The sequence below is a fragment of the Mauremys mutica genome, chromosome 18 (assembly GCF_020497125.1).
Source record: "Mauremys mutica isolate MM-2020 ecotype Southern chromosome 18, ASM2049712v1, whole genome shotgun sequence".
NCBI classification, from domain to species: Eukaryota; Metazoa; Chordata; order Testudines; family Geoemydidae; genus Mauremys; species Mauremys mutica.
This window is the reverse complement of record NC_059089.1, coordinates 14620185-14638829: the sequence shown is the minus strand read 5'-3', so window position 1 is coordinate 14638829 and position 18645 is coordinate 14620185.

The window sequence follows — 18645 nt, the reverse complement described above, 5'->3', positions numbered from 1 at the left end:
ACTAGGAAAGAGACGCGGCAGCGGTGACGCGAGCTGTTTACTCCTGTCTCACACTAATGCATTTTTCTTGATGAATCCACCCCTTGGTGGTTGGTGAAAAGGAAAAAAAAATGGCACAGGCATTAGACACTGCTGCTTGGTGCCTGAAAGCTGAGAAGCTCAAGGGTTGATCTGGAATGTGTCCAGCTGGAGGGTGGAGGATTAGGAAATAAATTGAAATTTAATGAAATTATTTTCCAGTGTTGTTTCCATTGTGCAACCCTGTTATTGTTTTTCCTAACATTTTCTGCCATAATTTTTGCCAATAATCTTTTTCATTTCTTTTTCTTTATCAAAAACTGTCGTTTTGTACCAAAAACCAGATTAAAAAAAAAAGGGGGGGGAAATGATTTAAATGGAAAAATGAGTGAAAAAATATATAATGGGAAATTTCACAACCCCCATCCCAGAGCGTTTTGATAATGCTGAGACGTTTTCATGACAAGGTTTGTGTTTCAGAAAGGACCATTTTTTAAAATGTAAGCTCCCTTCCCTTCCTGTTTTTGCGTGAAAAACATCAACCAGCTCTCTCAGGCAACCAAACCAGCGTGTGCCCCTTGAATATCTGGGACAGCATTCAGACATAGAGGAGCTAGGTCAGGAGCAGAAAATGTAATCAGCAGGGCCACTGTCTCCTGATTTATTTTCTGAGCGAGCTTTGTGCTAGTATAGTGTTATATTGAATGCCCCAAACCTCTTGTTTATGCACAGAAGATAAGATTCTGTCTGGGCAGCAACAATACAAACTTCCCTGCACTCCAGCCTGCCAACGTGCCTGAATCCTGACCTGTCAGGGTGAGACGGATGGTCAGTCTTCATGTTCAATTCCATCATTGGCCTCTCAGCTGAGTGTCAGCAAGGATTCTAGTTAATGCCCAGTGGGTTTTATGATGTGGACTCCTGTCTGCTGTGGGCTGGATTTAGACCGCCAGTGGATTACAGCAGGGTGCTGAACCCTCAGTCTTTTTCAGCCTGGGCTGGACTGGTACTTGGGAAGAAACGGAGATGCATGGGGATACACACACAACCGGAGACACTCATGAACACTCCAGGAGTAGGTTTCAGAGTAGCCGCTGTGTTAGTCTGTATCTGCAAAAAGAACAGGAGGACTTGTGGCACCTTAGAGACTAACAAATTTATCTGAGCATAAGCTTTCGTGGGCTAGAACCCACGTCATCGGATGCATGCAGTGGAAAATACAGTAGGAAGATATATATATACACAGAGAACATGAAACAATGGGACCTCCAGGAGTAGTGACTTCCTCAATAGGAAGTCACTTCCAGCCAATAGCTCCCCACAGACAGAAGAGCCATGCAATAACTGGAGTCCAGATCCTACTCCCATTGACTTCAACCAGACCGGGATTTGACCCAGGCCATTTGATGTCAGGGACCAAAACCCAGCACCTTTCATTGACAAAGTAGTCATGGAAACATTGTGTGTTTGAGGCATGGTATCTAATTCCACCCATCCAAGGAGTTGTTCAGGGACCAGGAGCTTCTTCTCATCACCTGCTCATCTGGAAGTCCACCCATTGTTCTGGGTTATAAAGTTCTTGCCATGCTAAATTGTCTCAGTGCATAGATCAGAGGTCAGTCCACATGGTCCCTTGGCACTAGGCTCATCCCATTTCCTCCTTTTCTCCCTGTAGTCTCCTCTTTACCCATCTCTCCCTCTCTTCCTGTCTCTCTTACTTCTTTCATCTCTGTCTCACTCCCTCCTCCCTTTCTCACGCATAACCACAAACAGAAGTTTGAGAGACGGGGAATTCAAGGTGAAGGTGGCTCAAAGAGCAAGAACACCAAGGATGAGGGAGGTCTGGCCACTTGTGTATAATCCTCAGGTATGGACTGGTCAGAAGCAGAACCTCTTGCTGTAAGAGGCTTTCGTATGTAGGGGACTGGTACCAGGCTTGCCCAGGGCAATGGAAGGAGTGGGAAGAAAGAGAAGAAGTAACAGTGAGATTGTAAATTCAGGTCAGAGGTGAGTCTACCCATCTCTCATATGCCAAGGGTCAGGTTCTCAGTTACACTAAGGAAAAACAGGAGGTATTTTTCATTCATGTTACCTCAGTTGAGATAGTTTAATGCAACTGAGAAACCTTGGCAAGACGCAAGCCAACTCATCTGAAGACATGATAGCAGGATGGGCTTTAGACTCGGGGGGAAATACAACCTTTGTGCCCAGTGTAAAGGAGAGGGCTCAAAGTCAGTGTCAAAGATCTGGTCAAAAATGAGATAGGGATTTCACAGAAGGGTTTGAAATTTCAAAATTGTTTCCACTTTGCAGTGTCCAAATTGGCCCCCTTTCTCCTTTTTTTGAAATTTTGTAAGATTTTTTTTTACTGAAATTTTTATTGTAGTCCTGTTCAAAAATTTCCATTTGCCAGAATGAAGATTTTCAGCAAGAAAATGGAGTTTCCAGTAACAATAAATAAATAAAATAAATAAAGAAAGAAAATGGAAATCTATTATAATCAAAATCTTGGTTAAAAAGAAACACAGAACATTTCACAAGAGATGGGAAAAATTCAATTTCAACAATTTTTTGGCCAAAAAATGTTCTGTTTTTATTAAAAGACCATTTTTTGGCAGAAAATCTTTTCATGCAAATATTTTAGCCAGCCTACAATTTACACTAGAGCATAAAAGGGTCTTAGTGCAAATGAGAAACAGGTCCAGAAACGTAACCGAGAGTAGAAATCTGTCTGGTCCCACCTGGTACCTGAATGTTCCATATGGGAAAGACGGCTGCTGGGTGTGTTATGGAATAACAGAAATAAAATAATTATTCATTAATAATTGGTCATTCACTGTAACATTCACTAAGTAGAGAAAAGAAGCTGTGGGGTCTTTTAACAGTGTGTGAGAACAAATCAGAGGTACAGTTGGCTGGAAAATAGATTTCTGTTCCATGGGAAATTCTGATGTTTCAAAGTTTCTTTTAGTTTCATCCAAAGATTTTCAACCAGTTCTAATGAAGTGGTTTCATGATCAGAGTTTCAGAGCAAATGTGTGATATGCACACGCCTCTTTGGTACTTCCACTACATATGTTCTGAATACGCTCCACCAACACCGTTTACAGGGTTGGTTTTTGGAAGTGGAAAAACAGCCCAGTCAGGGCTCAAGAGCACAAACATGTCTCAGTGGCTAAGTTCTGCTAATGGAAGAGCAGTTTGTACGGAGGGGAACTGAAGGTCAAGAAACTGAGGGGCACTGGCGTGAGAGAAATGCTGCCAAAGGACCCTGGGGCTGGTAAATTCAAGAGGCAGAGATGCAGTGTGGCCAGAAAGACAGAAATGATTCTTACTTATTATATTACAGTAGCACCTAGAGGCCACAATGGAGTTCAGGGCTATACATTTGCATAATTAATAAGAGCTTACAGTCTAGATAGACAGGACCAACAAAGGATTATCACGCTCATTTTGCAGGTGGGGAATACGGCCACAAGGTCAATTAAGTGACTTGCCCATCATATACAGGGAGTTTACACAAAGTCAGGAATGGAACCTTCATGTCTTCAGACCGCATCCAGTGCTTCAATCCTCAAGACCAAACAGCAAGAAAAAGGACAAGCTTTCGTCTACCTTCTCTGACAAACCCGGGTGTCAGGATCGGTCCCATTTCCCTGCAAGTTGCTTAGCAACATATGGAGAGCAGTAAAGAGCTTTGCCATGACATTAATTGCTGCTGTTGCAGTCCTGTGACAAACCAAACTTTCATTTACAATCCTGACTCCCTCCCAAGGGACCGAAGAGCTGGGGATGGGGGGGGAAGTCTTTGCTGGTTCTGGTGGAGGGAGCAAATGCAACAGAAATGTGCAACAATTAAAGAAAGACTTATTCCAGTTTTGTATTTGGAAATAGGGGATCACACCTTGATCTCAGTTACCACCTGGTTACTGGAGCACAACTCCAGTTACTGTAGTGCATGGAGGTGTAACGAAAGCTGGGACTTGGCTCTGTGTTTTTGATCTTATGATACCGCGAAATTCAGACCAGGATTTGAAACCTTTCCTTTAAAGCATTAGGCTCCAAGGTTTTGTTTTGATTCATTAACCAAGCAGGGGCCAAAGACCCGAATCTGGATTTCAATTTGGATTCTGACCCTCCCACAAAAGCTGAGATGGAGTTTGAACCCAGGATTTTGATCCAGGTCTAATTTCTGTTCATTATGGCTCGAATTTGGATCTTGCACTAGTGAAAGGTCTACTAATTTCAGCTGAGTTAAATCCTAATTTACACTAGTGCATTTGAGAGGAGGATCAAGCCTTTTGTCTGAGGAAGAACTGTTCCATACTATTGACCTAATTAATTAGTTAATTTGTTCATCGAGCATATTTAAAGCCACATGTAAAGCCATCGCAAACTGAGAGTAACTACACTAGTAGTAAAAAAAAAAAGGACTCTATACAAATAGGAATGTAGGAATTGCCATGTGAGCTCAAACCAGAGGTCTTCTAGTATCATGTTTCTGACAGTCTACCGTGATAGATGACTCAGAGGAAGGTACAGGAAACTCTGTACAGGCCAATTTTGGAATTACTTGCCCGTAGTGTATTTCTTCCTAACCCTGGTCATTTAGTGGCTGGCTTATCCCCTCAAGCTTGCGGGTTTTACATCGCTTCTTAAATATAATGTCCAGCCTAATGTAGCTGGGAACACGTCCATGTCCATAGACATGCCTAGGTCAGATACTGAAGTCCAAAACATAAAAAAAATAACCTTTCATAGAGACCCAAGACCAATGTTGTCAAGGTTGGGCCCTGACCAGGCCAAGTAAGGACTGAAAGAGACACATTTCCCTGTCCTTGCTTCAGTCAGAACTGGCCTCTAATAGGAGCAGCCAGCCATTTTTTATCTAGCCTACTGGGCCCGGATTGGCTTCTACCTGAACCCAGCTCTTCTAGGCACTGGAGGACCCACTCTCTTTGGTTCTGCCAGCATCTGATCATGGGAAGCCTCTCAAGGCAAACCCTGGAGGTCCAAACTTGCTGCTCTTCCCTTACAGCAGGTTACCTTCTGAGAGTGGGGTGTGTCAGGGCATCTGGGCCACAGGCAAGGGACAACAAACACCTGGCACACCTCATCACAGCCTAGTTTGAATCTTGCTAACTTTTATTCTCAATGCTGTCTTGTGGCAGGGAGTTCCACAGTTTAATTATGTACTGTTTAAAAAAGAAATTTTCCTTCCATCAATTTTACATGTGTTGTCTTTCATTTTAATGGACTATTCCCTTTTTCCTGTAATAACAAGAAAGAGTAGATAGGGGTACCCGATTTGCCTTCGCTATGCCATTCATTGATTTGTATACCTGTTTCATATACCTTTCTTCATTTCTTTTCTATATACTAACCAGTCCCAGTGTTTTTCATCTCTTTTCATATGGAAACCCAATCATTTTCATTGTCCACCCTGCGGTGGCTTCACATTCATCTTCATTGCTGAGGTGAAGACTGATGCAAAAAGCTCAGAGTAAACTGGCAGCTCACTCAGGAAATTGCCTATGTAGATAAGAAAGTGTCAAGATAATTGGGCTTAGGTGGATCAGTTCAGGGCTCAGGCCTGCAAGATGCCGAGCACTCTGGCCCCAATCCAGCAAAGCATTAAGCACATGCTTAACTCTAAGCACAGGGAAAGCAATACGTTCTGCCTGTGCTTAAGTGCTTTTCCAGACCAGAGCCAGAGCGCTCAGCTTCTTGTAGGTCTGAGCCCTATATGAATTCCTGTGCTCAGGAGCCTATGCTTCGAGAGCCCAGAGTTTAAAATTAGGCCCATTAGCATGAATTTCCCTGCTAATCTCAACTGCTGGGATGGTGCATAATGAGATGAGACTCCAAGGCAGGGAGGACCCAAAGCATATAGGGCTTTATAGATCAAGACAGACACTGTGCATTGCCCCCAGAAACTAACTGGTAGCCAGTGAAGTTTACAGAGCATGTGCACGGTATTAATAATAATTTCATTATGGTTATTTGTATTGCAGTGGTCCCAAGAGAGCTCAGTCATAGGCCAGGAGCCCGTTGTGCTAGGTGCTGTATGGACACATAAGAAAACAAAGTCTCTGCCTCGAGTTGCTGCTTAGAACAGCATTAATAAAGGGGCAGTTGCCTTCTGCACTATCTCAGTGGTTTTCCAGGGCAGTGTCATATCAATATCTTGCAGCCGCCCCAGTAAAATGGGAAAAATAAGGGGGTCAGTCAATGACATTAAAGGTCATTGAGTTGGGGGGAGCCACCTTTGGGACTCATTGTGATAGACACGCAACATACACATAGTGAGAGACAATCCCTGCTCCAGGGAATATACACTCTAGACATGTAATGTTATGAGAAACTTGCTTAACGTCACCTAGGAGATCAGTGGTAGAGCTGTGTGTGGGGAAAAAAAAGAGGGCTCCTTTTTTAAGTCCCCTATCCAACGGACCACCCTCCCTTTCTGCATTTGCAGCTACAGGAGCTAAGGTCACATGGTGAAATCAGGTCTCATGCCTCAGGGTGCAAGCTGATCATGTGGAGGAGGGGGGCTAAGGAAGCCATTTCTCTACACACTGCACCATTGGCTCAATGGTGTACCTTGATTAGAGAATTTCTTTCCTATTTCTCTGAAACATCAGGTGTTGGCCACTGCCAGTAGCAGGATATCGGGCCTGGCAACCCCGAAGTTCCGGTGTTCTTCTGTAAAACAGAAACGCCATCTTCCCCAATCATTATGCGTCACACATCAATCGGCTGTTCATTAACGTCCCTGACCTGAATCTGTCACTTTACAATGAACTCCTTTAGGATTCAGGGTTTACTGCCAGATAAATGTTTTATTATACATGGAAGCCTATAATAAGCTGATTAAAAAATCCCCCCCCACCCCCTTTCTGTGAAGACTTAATATGTACTTTTCTGACATCAGATAAGTACAGAATAAAACTGAAACATCATCCAAAATACCGTATGCAGAGAATCCTGTCACTATAAAAAGCACCTAACACACTATCCACTCTTGTGCACTGACTTGGCTGCCTATGAGGGAATCTATCCCGGACTTTTTTGATGCTTTAAAAGCATTGGGCCATTTTCTGACCTGCTCTGCATTGTTGGTGCTATGGGCACCCAACATCCACAAATAGAGCTGGTAGGAAAACAAAATGTCTGTTCTGCAGGAAATTCCAACGTTTTGATATTGCCTTTTGACTGAATGCAAAGTTAAAATTTCAAAATATACCACAAAACAAAAATTTCAAAATATACCAAAAAAACAGATATTTTGTTTCAGAACCATCGAAACCGTCTTATCAAGATGTAATATGTTGATAAGGTCAAAACATTTAGATGTTTATGTTTATTAGGTTATCTACTATTATATTAAAGTGCAAATGATAAAGTCAAAACAAAATGTTTCAATCATTTCCCATTGCAAATGTCAACAAAATTGCTAACTTCGCAGGAAATGTTTAATCAAATCAGCATTTTCCAATGGAAAAATGTTCCCTCCAAATTTTTTTGACCAGCTGTATTCATAAAACTGGCTATGGGTGGGACTTATCCCAATGTACGGTGATCCTCCAGTAACGTACGGCTCATTTAGCAGCACCTACCTACTTCCCAATGGCTTAAGTAGTGCATGGGGCTGGGGAAGAAGAAATTATGATTGGGGCTTCCTTGCACTGCAGTGACGCCCGATTGATACACTGATCCTTAGGAGTTACTGGCAAGCTAGATATTCCCAATTACTCCTGGGGCCAGCCCAGTGCACACACTCCTTTGCACTCCTACTCTGTTCAATCTTTGGCTGCAGCTGGGAACTTGCCCTTGGTTTCCATTGTAAAATAGCGAATGCTGCCCAGTGGCTTGAGGTAAACACCAGGGGTGAAATCCTGACCCCATTGACTTCAGAGGGGCCAGAACTTCACTTTATGTGTATCCTGGCTATGGAATAAGATGTAGGTAGTGCTCAATGGTGTAAGTTTCATGTGGTTTAGGATGGACTGTGTACTGGTGTATATGGTCAGTGCCCAGCACAATAGGGCCCTGTCATAAACATACAGCTAAGGGTAGCATAAAATCCCTATTTACCCTGCAAAGGGTTAATTCCTCTTTTACCTGTAAAGGATTAAGAAGCTCAGATAACGTGGTTGGTACCTGACCAAAAGGACCAATAATGGGAGAAGATACTTTCAGATCTGTGAGGGAAAGTTTTTGTTTGTGTCTTTGTTTTGTTCCCTTTGAGTCAGCAAGGAACCAGGGCAGGAAAAATACATCTCCTTAAGCATATCTGGACTAAGCATCTAGTATTGCAGAAACAGTAAGTAATAGCAAAGAAATGTATTAGATTATCTTTTGTTTTAGCTTGTGAATTTTCCCTGTGCTAAGAGGGAGGTTTATCCCTGCTTTTGTAACTTTAAAGTTTTGCCTAGAGGGGACATCCTCTGTGTTTTTTAATCTTTTGTTATTCTCTAAAGTACTTACCATCCTGATAGTTCAGAGGTCATTCTTTAACTTTTTCTTTCTTTATAATAAAGTCTGTTTTGTTTTGTTTTTAGAATCTGATTGGGTTTTATAGTGTCCTAAAACCCAAGGGTCTGATCTGTGCTCACCTTGTTACCTATCTGGTTGGTAGAGTATTCTCAAGCCTCCCCAGGAAAGGGAGCGACAGGCTTGGGGGAATATTTTTGGGAAACAGAAACTCCAAGTGGTCCTTTTCCTGAATCTTTGTCTAACTCACTTGGTGGTGGCAGAATACTGTTCAGGGACAAGGTGGAATTTGTGCCTTGGGAAAGTTTTTAACCTAAGCTGGTAAAAATAAGCGTAGGGGGTCTTTCATGTGGGTCCCCACATCTGTACCCTAGAATTAGAGTGGGGCTGTGTACTGGTGTGTATGACCAGTGCCCAGCACAATAGGGCCCCAATCTCGGTTGGGACCAAAACACACTTAATTAATGTATTAAGGAGATGGACTCAGATAGCCAAGAGTAAAATGATACTAAACAAAGCTCTCTAGGACCAGAAAAATGATGATGATCCCATGGAATAGTTTAAGGTAGGGCTTTAGAAACTATAACAGCTTTAAAAGGGCAGCTATTTTTAAAGGCCTGTGCCTGATTTGTTGACTATAACAGAGCTTTATAAGGTATCTGGTGCCATCGGCAAACAAAAGGATGAGGTTGTTCCTCTTAATCAAAGCTCACTCTATAAATCAGCTACTGGATCTTTCCCAGAACAGGTGGAATTACGAGCCATGTTTCTCTCTCCAGTGGTATGGTTTGCTCCATCCTAATTAGTGCAGACCAGCAGAGTTAAGGCGATCAAGGGACACTTTAGATGCAATTTTATCATCAAAGTTTAAAAGGCAATGAAGCCCCAACTTTTTTTCTCTGTGTGCGTACATCTTCCTTTTGAACGATGATCAATAGCACTTTCCCTAGAGGAGGTGGGCAAAGCACCTTTTACAGTCGATAATTGTGCAGGAGCTAAATCCTTTCTAATAAAATCTTTTAAAATCTTTATCAAATTTCCACTGTAAAACCAATTTTCCTGGGAGGCCTATAATTATTGAGAGACAGAGACGAGATGAGTGTTATCAGCCTCTTTCAAATAAACAGGAATAATTTAAACCAGGGACCTGAAGGACAGGAATATGGAAAATGAAACCAGAGCTAAAAAAATGAAGAAGGATCAATTTCTTTAAGGAAAAAAAAATACATTTTATATTATCCAAACCATATAGCAAACCCACATTCTGTGATTTCCCAGAGGTCTTCATGTTGATTCTGTTTGTAAAACCCACATCTCTATACACTGTATCCCCAACCCCTCTCTTTGCAACAGACATTGTATAGTCAGATGGCAGGATATCCCAAGAGATTTGTTCCTCCTGTTGCTGTTCCTCCTTCTCTTTCTCATGTCTGAAAGTCCAATATTTATCATTTGGCATCTTCTTTATTTTTCTTTGATCCTCTGAAGAAAGAAAAATCAATTCCCACCTCCCCCACCTATGCATGGTTCCGAGAGCAAAGGCTCTTTGGTCCTAAAACGAGCACCAAAGGAAGTGTGAGGCAGCACACGGCACTGGCAGCATGACAAGGATAGTGCATTAGAGGCAGCTGCCTGGGTAAGGAACATGAATGAGACATGAAAGGGTTAACCACTTTCCGAAGCTGCTAGATAACATCGCACCGACTTTTAGGTGCTTTCAGCCAATGAGCTGTTGCTCTGTGGGTGTTATAATGCTCTTTCATATTTCACTGATTGAGTGTCTTGTCACTTGACACCTCTGGGGGAGCTCAGTGAGTGGAATCTCATCTCGAAGTAGAATTAGTTCCAGGCTGCTCATGTAGTTGAATTTAGCCCTTTAAAAATTGCTTTTAAAAATATTTGTGTCAGATCCTCAGCTGGTATAATTTGGCAGAGCTTGGCAGAGTTATGCCAAATGACACCAGCTGAGGATCTGGCCCATTACAGATACACTAAGACTGGAAAAAGCATGCTATACATTGTGCCATCTATGAGACATACTGTCATGTTGTCGGCATTTTTGTTATGCTAATTGTCACCAGGTGGCCAGTGTGAGACTAGCTACGTGCCGTTAGAAGCCACAAGGCTCTGGGAGGGTTGGCAGTGCAAAGAAGTTTTCCCAGGATGGAGGCTGATTAGTTTTTTTATGTGAACTGGTAATAGAATAAAATATCATTTTTTTTTCTTCAGTTCTCATCTGTTTTGTGTCTCCATAGTCTACAAGTACATATGGAGATTTCATCTGTGACGTTGGTATTGAGGTATTTTCTCATTCATGGAATGGCGCACAGTTATGCGGAGGTGGTAAGCCTGTGTAAGCCACCTTTTAGATTCATCACCAGCTGAGGGAGTTCTGCTTTAGCCTGGTCGATCAGGGCTAGTATTTTGGGAGCTGAAAATGAAGTCTGGCTCCTCACTAAGGTGGGCTTGAAGTAATGGCCCAGTGGTCAGGGCCTTGAGCTTGGGAGACTCAGGTTCAATTCTCTCCTCTGTCGCAGCCTTCTGGGTGACCTTGGGCAAGTCACTTAACCTCTACCTGCCTCTGTTTCCCCATCTGTAAAAAAAACAGGGATAATACTTCCCTACCTCACAGGGATGTTGTGAGGATAAATACATGAGAAAGTAGTGAAAGTACATTAGTGACGAGCTTAGAAGTCTACTGATAAAAGGGCCCTATTAGAAATAGGGAGCATAATAATCAGAGCAGCTTTTTATATTGGGGGGAGGGAAATGCTACTATTTCCCTCCACTTTTCAGCTCTAATAATAATTGTCTTCTGCCTCCAACATGGGGATTTGTGACACATGACTGTGATGGAGGTAAACCAGGGATGAATGAGGTTTAGTTTTAAAACCTGCAGGTCTCCTAGAAGCCCAAGATCACTCCTGTTCTACTCCTGTGACCATGCAGCCCTGCCCCATCTTCAGGCCCCACCTGTAGCAGGTGCTTGACCAATAGGAGATTAGGGGTTGATTTCATGTTTTGCTATTAAAATTATGAATTACTGTTCTAATTGTGTTAATTATTGTTTTCTACTGTAGTTGGGGAGAGGGAATGAGCCATAGGGGTTGGTGGTGGCTGCTTCTCCAGTGTCTGATCCAGATGGGATGGTCACGTGCTCCCCCCTTCCCCTGAGAGTTGTTGCTCAGCTTGTACTGAGCATGCTCACATGGACTGAGAGTGCTCAGTAACATCTGCTGAAGCCGCTACCCTCAATCTGCCCCCCACCCCCCCACCCACTCTCGGCAGTTACGGGTCATCTCTGCTCTGATCCTAAAAAGTGCTGAGTACCTCCTGAAAGGTGCAGAGCTTCAATTGCTATTGACTTTGGTGTCTTTCAGGAAGGTGCAAGACCCCTCCCAGAATTGGTTCTCCACTGTGCGAAGCCCTTAGGACTCGACTGGCTTGTATTAACAGGGAGGCAGTGAAAGCAACTATGCCCTGTATGAACACATAGACTCAGCCACAACCCAAGGTGCTTCTGCGAAAGTCGCTTCCCTCCGGCAGTATTCCTGTCACCCGCTCAGAGCTCCCCTTCCCTCCCCACCTGAGAAATACTTCAGATGGCCATGAAATCCCCTCAGCAGGAAAAGCAGCCATTAGCCTGCAGATTTACCAGCCCTTTGGAACTTAACCTCTGGCCTCTTTTCACACATGCCTGCCCATGGAGACTCAACTCGCTCTCATTCTCTCAGTGCTGAGGTGAGAGGAGAGAAGCCAAATGTGAAATCTCTTTCACAGCTCCATGCTAGAGCTTAGCCAGTTGAAGTCCCCTCAGTGAAAGAGGTACGGGTGGAAGTTGGGGAGAGGGAGGAATCACTCCAGGGAGAGCTGACTTGAAAGCATCAAGGGGACACAGGCCCAGGACCGCTCACAACTCCTGTTACAGCTGCTGCAGTCTGTACTCAGAGCAGTGCTTATCACCCCCCAGAGTGCAAGGACGTTTCAGAAAAGTGTTCAAAGGGTATGTCTACACTACGCGTCGGATCGGCAGGTAGTGATCGAGCTATTGGGGATCGATGTATCACATCTCGTCTAGATGGGATACATTGATCCCCGAACGTGCTCTCCGTCGACTCCAGAACTCCACCAGGGCAAGAGGCGGAAGTGGAGTCAACGGAGGAGCGGCGGCCGTCGATCCCGCACTGCGAGGACGCGAAGTAAGTCAATCTAAGTCGATCTAAGATACGTCGACTTCAGCTACGCTATTCTCGTAGCTGAAGTTGCGTATCTTAGATCGATCCCCCACCCCCAGTGTAGACCAGGCCTAAGAATACCTCAATAGAAAAAGTTTATAATAAGTAATATCCATTTATTTGTCCATCCCATATCTGATCTATATCTTATCTCCCATTCCTGGGCACCTCCTAAGGACTTAAAAACAGACAATCTCTTTCTTGTTCTTCCGTCCCAGCCTCTAGGAGAAATAGCTTGATTAGTTTACAGGGTTTTTTAGTTTGTGTGTGGAGAACTATGATGAAGCACTGAGCTTTTCATGTAGTTCTGAGAGCAGGTAGATGGTCCCAGGTAGATCATTCTTATTTCTTGCTGGAGGGAGTTACATAGTTGATGTATAGCTATTGAGTACGTTCTGGCTAATGCAGAACCATTCCCTGTTGGTCAATAGTTTCATTGGTTTTGTGGAATGTGATTGTCATGAGTCACTGTGGTCGTAGAGAGAGAGACTCTCACTCATGCAGCCTGGGCTTTGACTATGGGAAATTAGCCTTGAACTGGAGTGCGCAGAGTGGAGCATTGGGGTGATGTGTCTGCTGCTACCTGTGTTGCTGAGCTGACTGATAAATTTTACACTGATTAGAGATTTTTCAAGCTGTAGCTTCTTTCCTAAATTTTATACAACATCCAAGCCTAGAGGTCACAAGTGGATGGGTCACCACGGCTAGGTCAGTGACTGAAAAGAAGGGTTCAGCCTTCTGGCCTGACACAGGATTAAGGAAGATGGGAGAAGGATTATATTTTTTAACATCCAGTCACCCTGAGGAGTCCAAAGGGACCCCCAAAGTTATGGACCAATTAAACTATGTGAGGACATATTCTCTCGGTAGTGGGGGATTTTGTATAGGAGGTGACTTCTCTGAAGCAGTTCCCTCTTCTTAACAGTATCACCTGCATCTTACCGCACTTCAGCTGCTCTTCATCCAGGTGCTGATTTCAGCCGTGCATTGTGAAAGCTGGAAAATGGCCTGGCTCCCATGTGATAATGAGGAGGAGGTGTCACCTGCTGTCTCATCAGCTCTCCCAATGGCTTCAACTAGGTGTCAATAACATCAGGGAGAGGAAGGAACCTTGTGGGACTCCACACGTGCGGACTTTGGAGGAGCAACTACCCATGCAGACCCCCTGGGTCTGGTTTGAAAGGAAGGACCTGAGCTGCTTTACTGGGGTGCTGTTCACCCTCTACTGGAGGTAGGCCAGTACATTGCAAGCAACAGTATAAAATGCTGCAGTAAGGATGAGCGCAGATACGTGTCATTTCGTGTAATAATTTTGCTCTCCCCGCTTTCGCAGGCAGGGACGCAGACACGGCAGCAGCTCCGAGCTGCAAGCGCTGCTTTCTGAAAGGACTTAGCAGTGCATTCTGCCCTACTAACAGTTTCCTGTATTCTACTCCCAAGCTTAATTATTAATCTTATCCCCAAAAGTGCAGCCATGATGAAGCTGAAGCGCATGTAGGCATTTTTAAATGTAAGTGATGTGGCAACATTTAAGGGCTGTATATTGCTTCTGTTTCTTCTGACTAGATCTCTCCATCGCTTTCCCCCTTTTCCCTCTCTCGTCCTGGCTCAGTCACTTCTGCATTGTTCTCTCTCTGTTATTACCTTTCACCTGTTGATTTCTCTCTGCATCGCAGTTTCCTCTTCGTTGCTCTCTTTGGGCCTTATCCAAAACCCACTGAAAACAACAAGAGCCTTCCTGTTGACTTAAATGGGATCAGTCCCCCGGCCTATGACATGCCCCTTCCCAGTGTAAAAAAATCCTCAAAACCATGGCTTCGAAACCTTGAAAATCCCACCTCACCATCCCTTCTAGGGACAAAGGTGCACAGGTCTCTGTAGGAGGCAGGAGGTGGCCAAGTAACCACATGGATAGCCTGAAATGTGCAGGGAAATCCCATGAATCTTGGGGCATCTATATAGCGATTAACCCTGCCACACTATTCCCTGAGCCCCAGGTGTGTTAAGATCAAAGCCTATCATTCCGACCAATACCCTCTCATGGTTTCCTCGTACTCTCTTGCCAGTCTGTCTGTATCCATCCATTCTTCCGGCACCGTGGCTCACTCAGGAGTAGAGCTGATCCAACTGCTTGTAGCAAGTACCTTACAGCATGTGACAAATATACCCTTGCACACATTGTCCATGCTGCTTCCCCAGAACCATGACCAGCAGCCTCTGTGCAGACGCCGCCGAAGGGCTGTTCAGCGCCTGGGGCCCATACATCAATAGGGAGTGAGGGTGGCATTCAAACTGCTGAACGGTCAGCTTTTGGACCACGAACCAATTCCCTTGTGCACCGAGGAACATTACGATGGGCCTTCCGCTGGAAAAGAAGGCCACCTACTGGAAACCTAGGAGCTGACTGGCTGAAAGAGAAGGGACCAGTCCAGGCTTAGCTTTGAGCCTTGTACAAGATAGTGAGAGATCGGATTGCTGTTATGGCTGAGTTACGGTAGAACCTAGTGACACTGGCAGCAAAGTGCATTGGGTGAATAACACCCCCTGAAGATGGCACTAGTGTTACCAATGGGCTTTTGCATTGTGGGACATCAGTGCATCACTGCCAAGCTTCCTCCCTCCCCTCAACGCTGATAGATGCTTCTCCAGGGGGATCCCACCTTGTTCTAACCACAGGACATGCAAATCAATGCCCTGAACCATCTGGCAGCCCTAGGCTCAGAGTGGCCTGCTGGGCTGCAGGGAATTTCCTGAGAGACACCAGGACTCTTCTAAGTAGGGTCATATTAAGCACAGGTCCCATTGAACTTCAGATCTGAGTCCTGCACGACCATGGTTTCAGGGTCCAAGGGGATTTAGTTTCATTAGGTTGGGAGACACCACTGGAGATAATGGGATCCAGGTGGTGGCAATTTTGGTGGGGGCCCCAGCTGCTCTCCATTGCCTCTTGTGAATTGAGCACACTACCCTGATATACACTATGCGGCATGATCTGAGACACTCGACCTCCTTCAGGAGGAGGGTAGGCCAAGCACTGAGGCAAGTAGGCCCAACAGTGCCATAGCAGGGTGTGGCAGCAGTAGTTCTTGCACCCCCTTATAGGAAGGGAGAAAAGACAATCCCAATACCCCCTCCACACCTGAATGGTGGTGGGCAGACACAGCATGAGCTACCTCTGTCCAGACCAGGGGCAGCTCTAGACATTTCGCCGCCCCAAGCACGCGCTTGGCGTGCTGGGGCCTGGAGCCACCCCTGGTCCAGACCCTCCTCCAAGTCCTCTCTTCTTTTTCTTCTGGAGACCCTTTGTCTCCCCCATCTGACTCTGGGTAACCACACACCCTACAATGCTTCCTTCCCACTGAGCAGCAGTCGCCTATCACCATCACCCAGGGGCAGTGTTTCCGAAAGCCTTGCCTTGCTGTCACTGACAGTCCCCTCACACCCACAATCCTTTGGGCTTTCTCCCATGCTGCCACTCGTGCCTGGGAGAAGCCTCCCAGAAACACCTGAAAAACTAACCCACTATCCTCTTTCAAAACTTTCCTTTGCCGAGAGGCCTATAAAAAAAAATCTTGATGAGGCTAGGCTGCTGGTGTGCTAAGATCAATGCCTGTCATTCTGACCACTATCCTCTCATTGTTTCCTCATGACAATCAGATTCCACAAAACCAATGAAACTATTGACCAAGAGGGAATGGCTCTGCCAGTCTGTCTGTATCCATCCGTTGTCCTCAGATTGTAAATTCTTTGGGGTAAGGACTGTCTTTTTGTTCTGTGTCCATACAGAGCCCAGTGTAATGGGGTCCTGGACCATGACTGGGTCTCCTAGGTGCTACCAGTTTGAGTCCCCTGCCCACACTTGATGCATCAGCGTCTGCATGTGAGAGCACCCATCCCAGTGCTTAGCAAGAACATGGGGGCAAAATCAGTGCTCTGGTGGCTGAAGTCTAGGGCTGCTTGCAGGCTTTTCATTTCAAGAATGGCACACAGCAGGGAAGATGATGGACCTCTCTCTGTACTGCACCAGCACATTCATTTACAAAACTGACCTGAAGACAAATGCACACAAGCTTTTCTTGACTTCCCCCCGGTATCTTGGAGGCAGGACTCCAGATTTTAACCATATGACATGGTATGATAAGCCTTACAGTAAAAGTCAAACAATGCAATTGCATCCCCAGGGCTTAAAGCCTTGATCTTTGTTCAGAGTTTTCCCAGGTGGTTGTCAGATGGACGCGTAAGCAAGACTGAATGAAGAATTTCAACTTCCCTGGAGCAAAGTCAATGGAACAAGGGGCTTTTACACCATTTGTCTTCTGCTCCTGGGGTGAAAGGAGTTCTAACCTGGATGTAATTGCAAGTGAACTGAGCTTGGTGGTCTCAACTGAACATCCGTCCACATCACCAAATCACCAGTTTGGCATGATGCAGCATGATCAGAGGTGGGCAGAGATTTGGAAATGCAAGAAGGAAAGACTCGGGTATGTCAAGGATTGTGTGTGGAAATTTACACGTCTCCTGTCTGTACTATCTCTGAGTCCCACATCAACACTATCGACTTTTCACTTACCAGTACATGAACATTGCAAATTCATCGGCTATCCCCTAAAATTAATAAAACAAATACAAAGATATAGTTGAAGCTGTCAGAAAATTCACTCAGGATAAACTAGATTCTCCCTGCTAAGGTAATACAATATGCTGCTAAATTCTTTCACTCAGGAGGGAATAAGGGATATTTGAGCATAAATGTATTATCCACAATAGCACAGCCTATTCCCCTGTGGATAATACTATTAGTCATACATTTCAAATTAAAAAGCATATGCTTTTTGTCTTTCAAATAAAAGAGAGGGCTGCCCACTTCCTTCACTCGACTAAAAACAAAAGCTTTTAAAATGATAAAACAGCATCCGTTTGATAAAAACAGCCATCTGCACCTGATTTAGCTAAGTGTTAGGACTTCAAAACAAATCACTGGTTTGGGAAAAAATTAAATACAAGCAGAGAGGTTTGTTAAATAGGACCACAAATGGTTTTGCATAACCATTCATATTACTCCTAATCCTGACCCTTAATCCCAGCTCTGAATGAGGAGGATTCATTTAAACAACATCAGATTTTATGAGTTAAAAAGGCAGGGATTTGGGGGGTGGGAAGGGAGGAAGTAATTTTTTTTAAGTGAGTAGCTATCAGTTATTTGTACACTTTCAAAATGTTATGAAAATACACCCAGGTCTTCAAGTACCAGATTTCCATAACTCAGCGTGATATTAACAAACATCAGACTCCATCAATGATTTGTTCAGCATGCATCCTTAAAGCATGTAATTAAGATAACACGAGATAACATCGGCCACAAAAAAAGAAAGAAAAAATGCCACTGTAGTTTTCTGAGTAAGCTGCATTGAGATCGACTCTCTGAGGTCAGGACATGGCAGCGTCGTGGGAACAGAGAAAATGCTATGCTGATAATGCTATAAAATGAGATGAACAATGTGCTGCACAATCGTGCTCAGAACAATCACAACTAGTACAACCAGAACAGCAGAAAGATAGGGCGGGTAGGAAAATACTCCTATAGAAATAGCTAGGCCGACCCTTCTGGGAAAGTCCTTGAGAATTAGAACCTTTCCTTTGAATTTTTAAATCAGTCAGGGATATGATTCTCAATTAAATTCCACAGGATATTAACCTTATTGGTTTAATTCCTGTTCAATTCTATAAGACTCTTCCATGAAGAATGTTTGTGTATAAGTGCTGGTAGGGGTAGGATGTCATGTAAGACTCAATCAGCAATCACTATTTTAGTGTGCACTTTTAAATATCAATCTGACGCCCTTTTAAGTCTATAGGACGCTTTCCATTTTCTTTAATGGGAGCAAGGTTGGGCCTA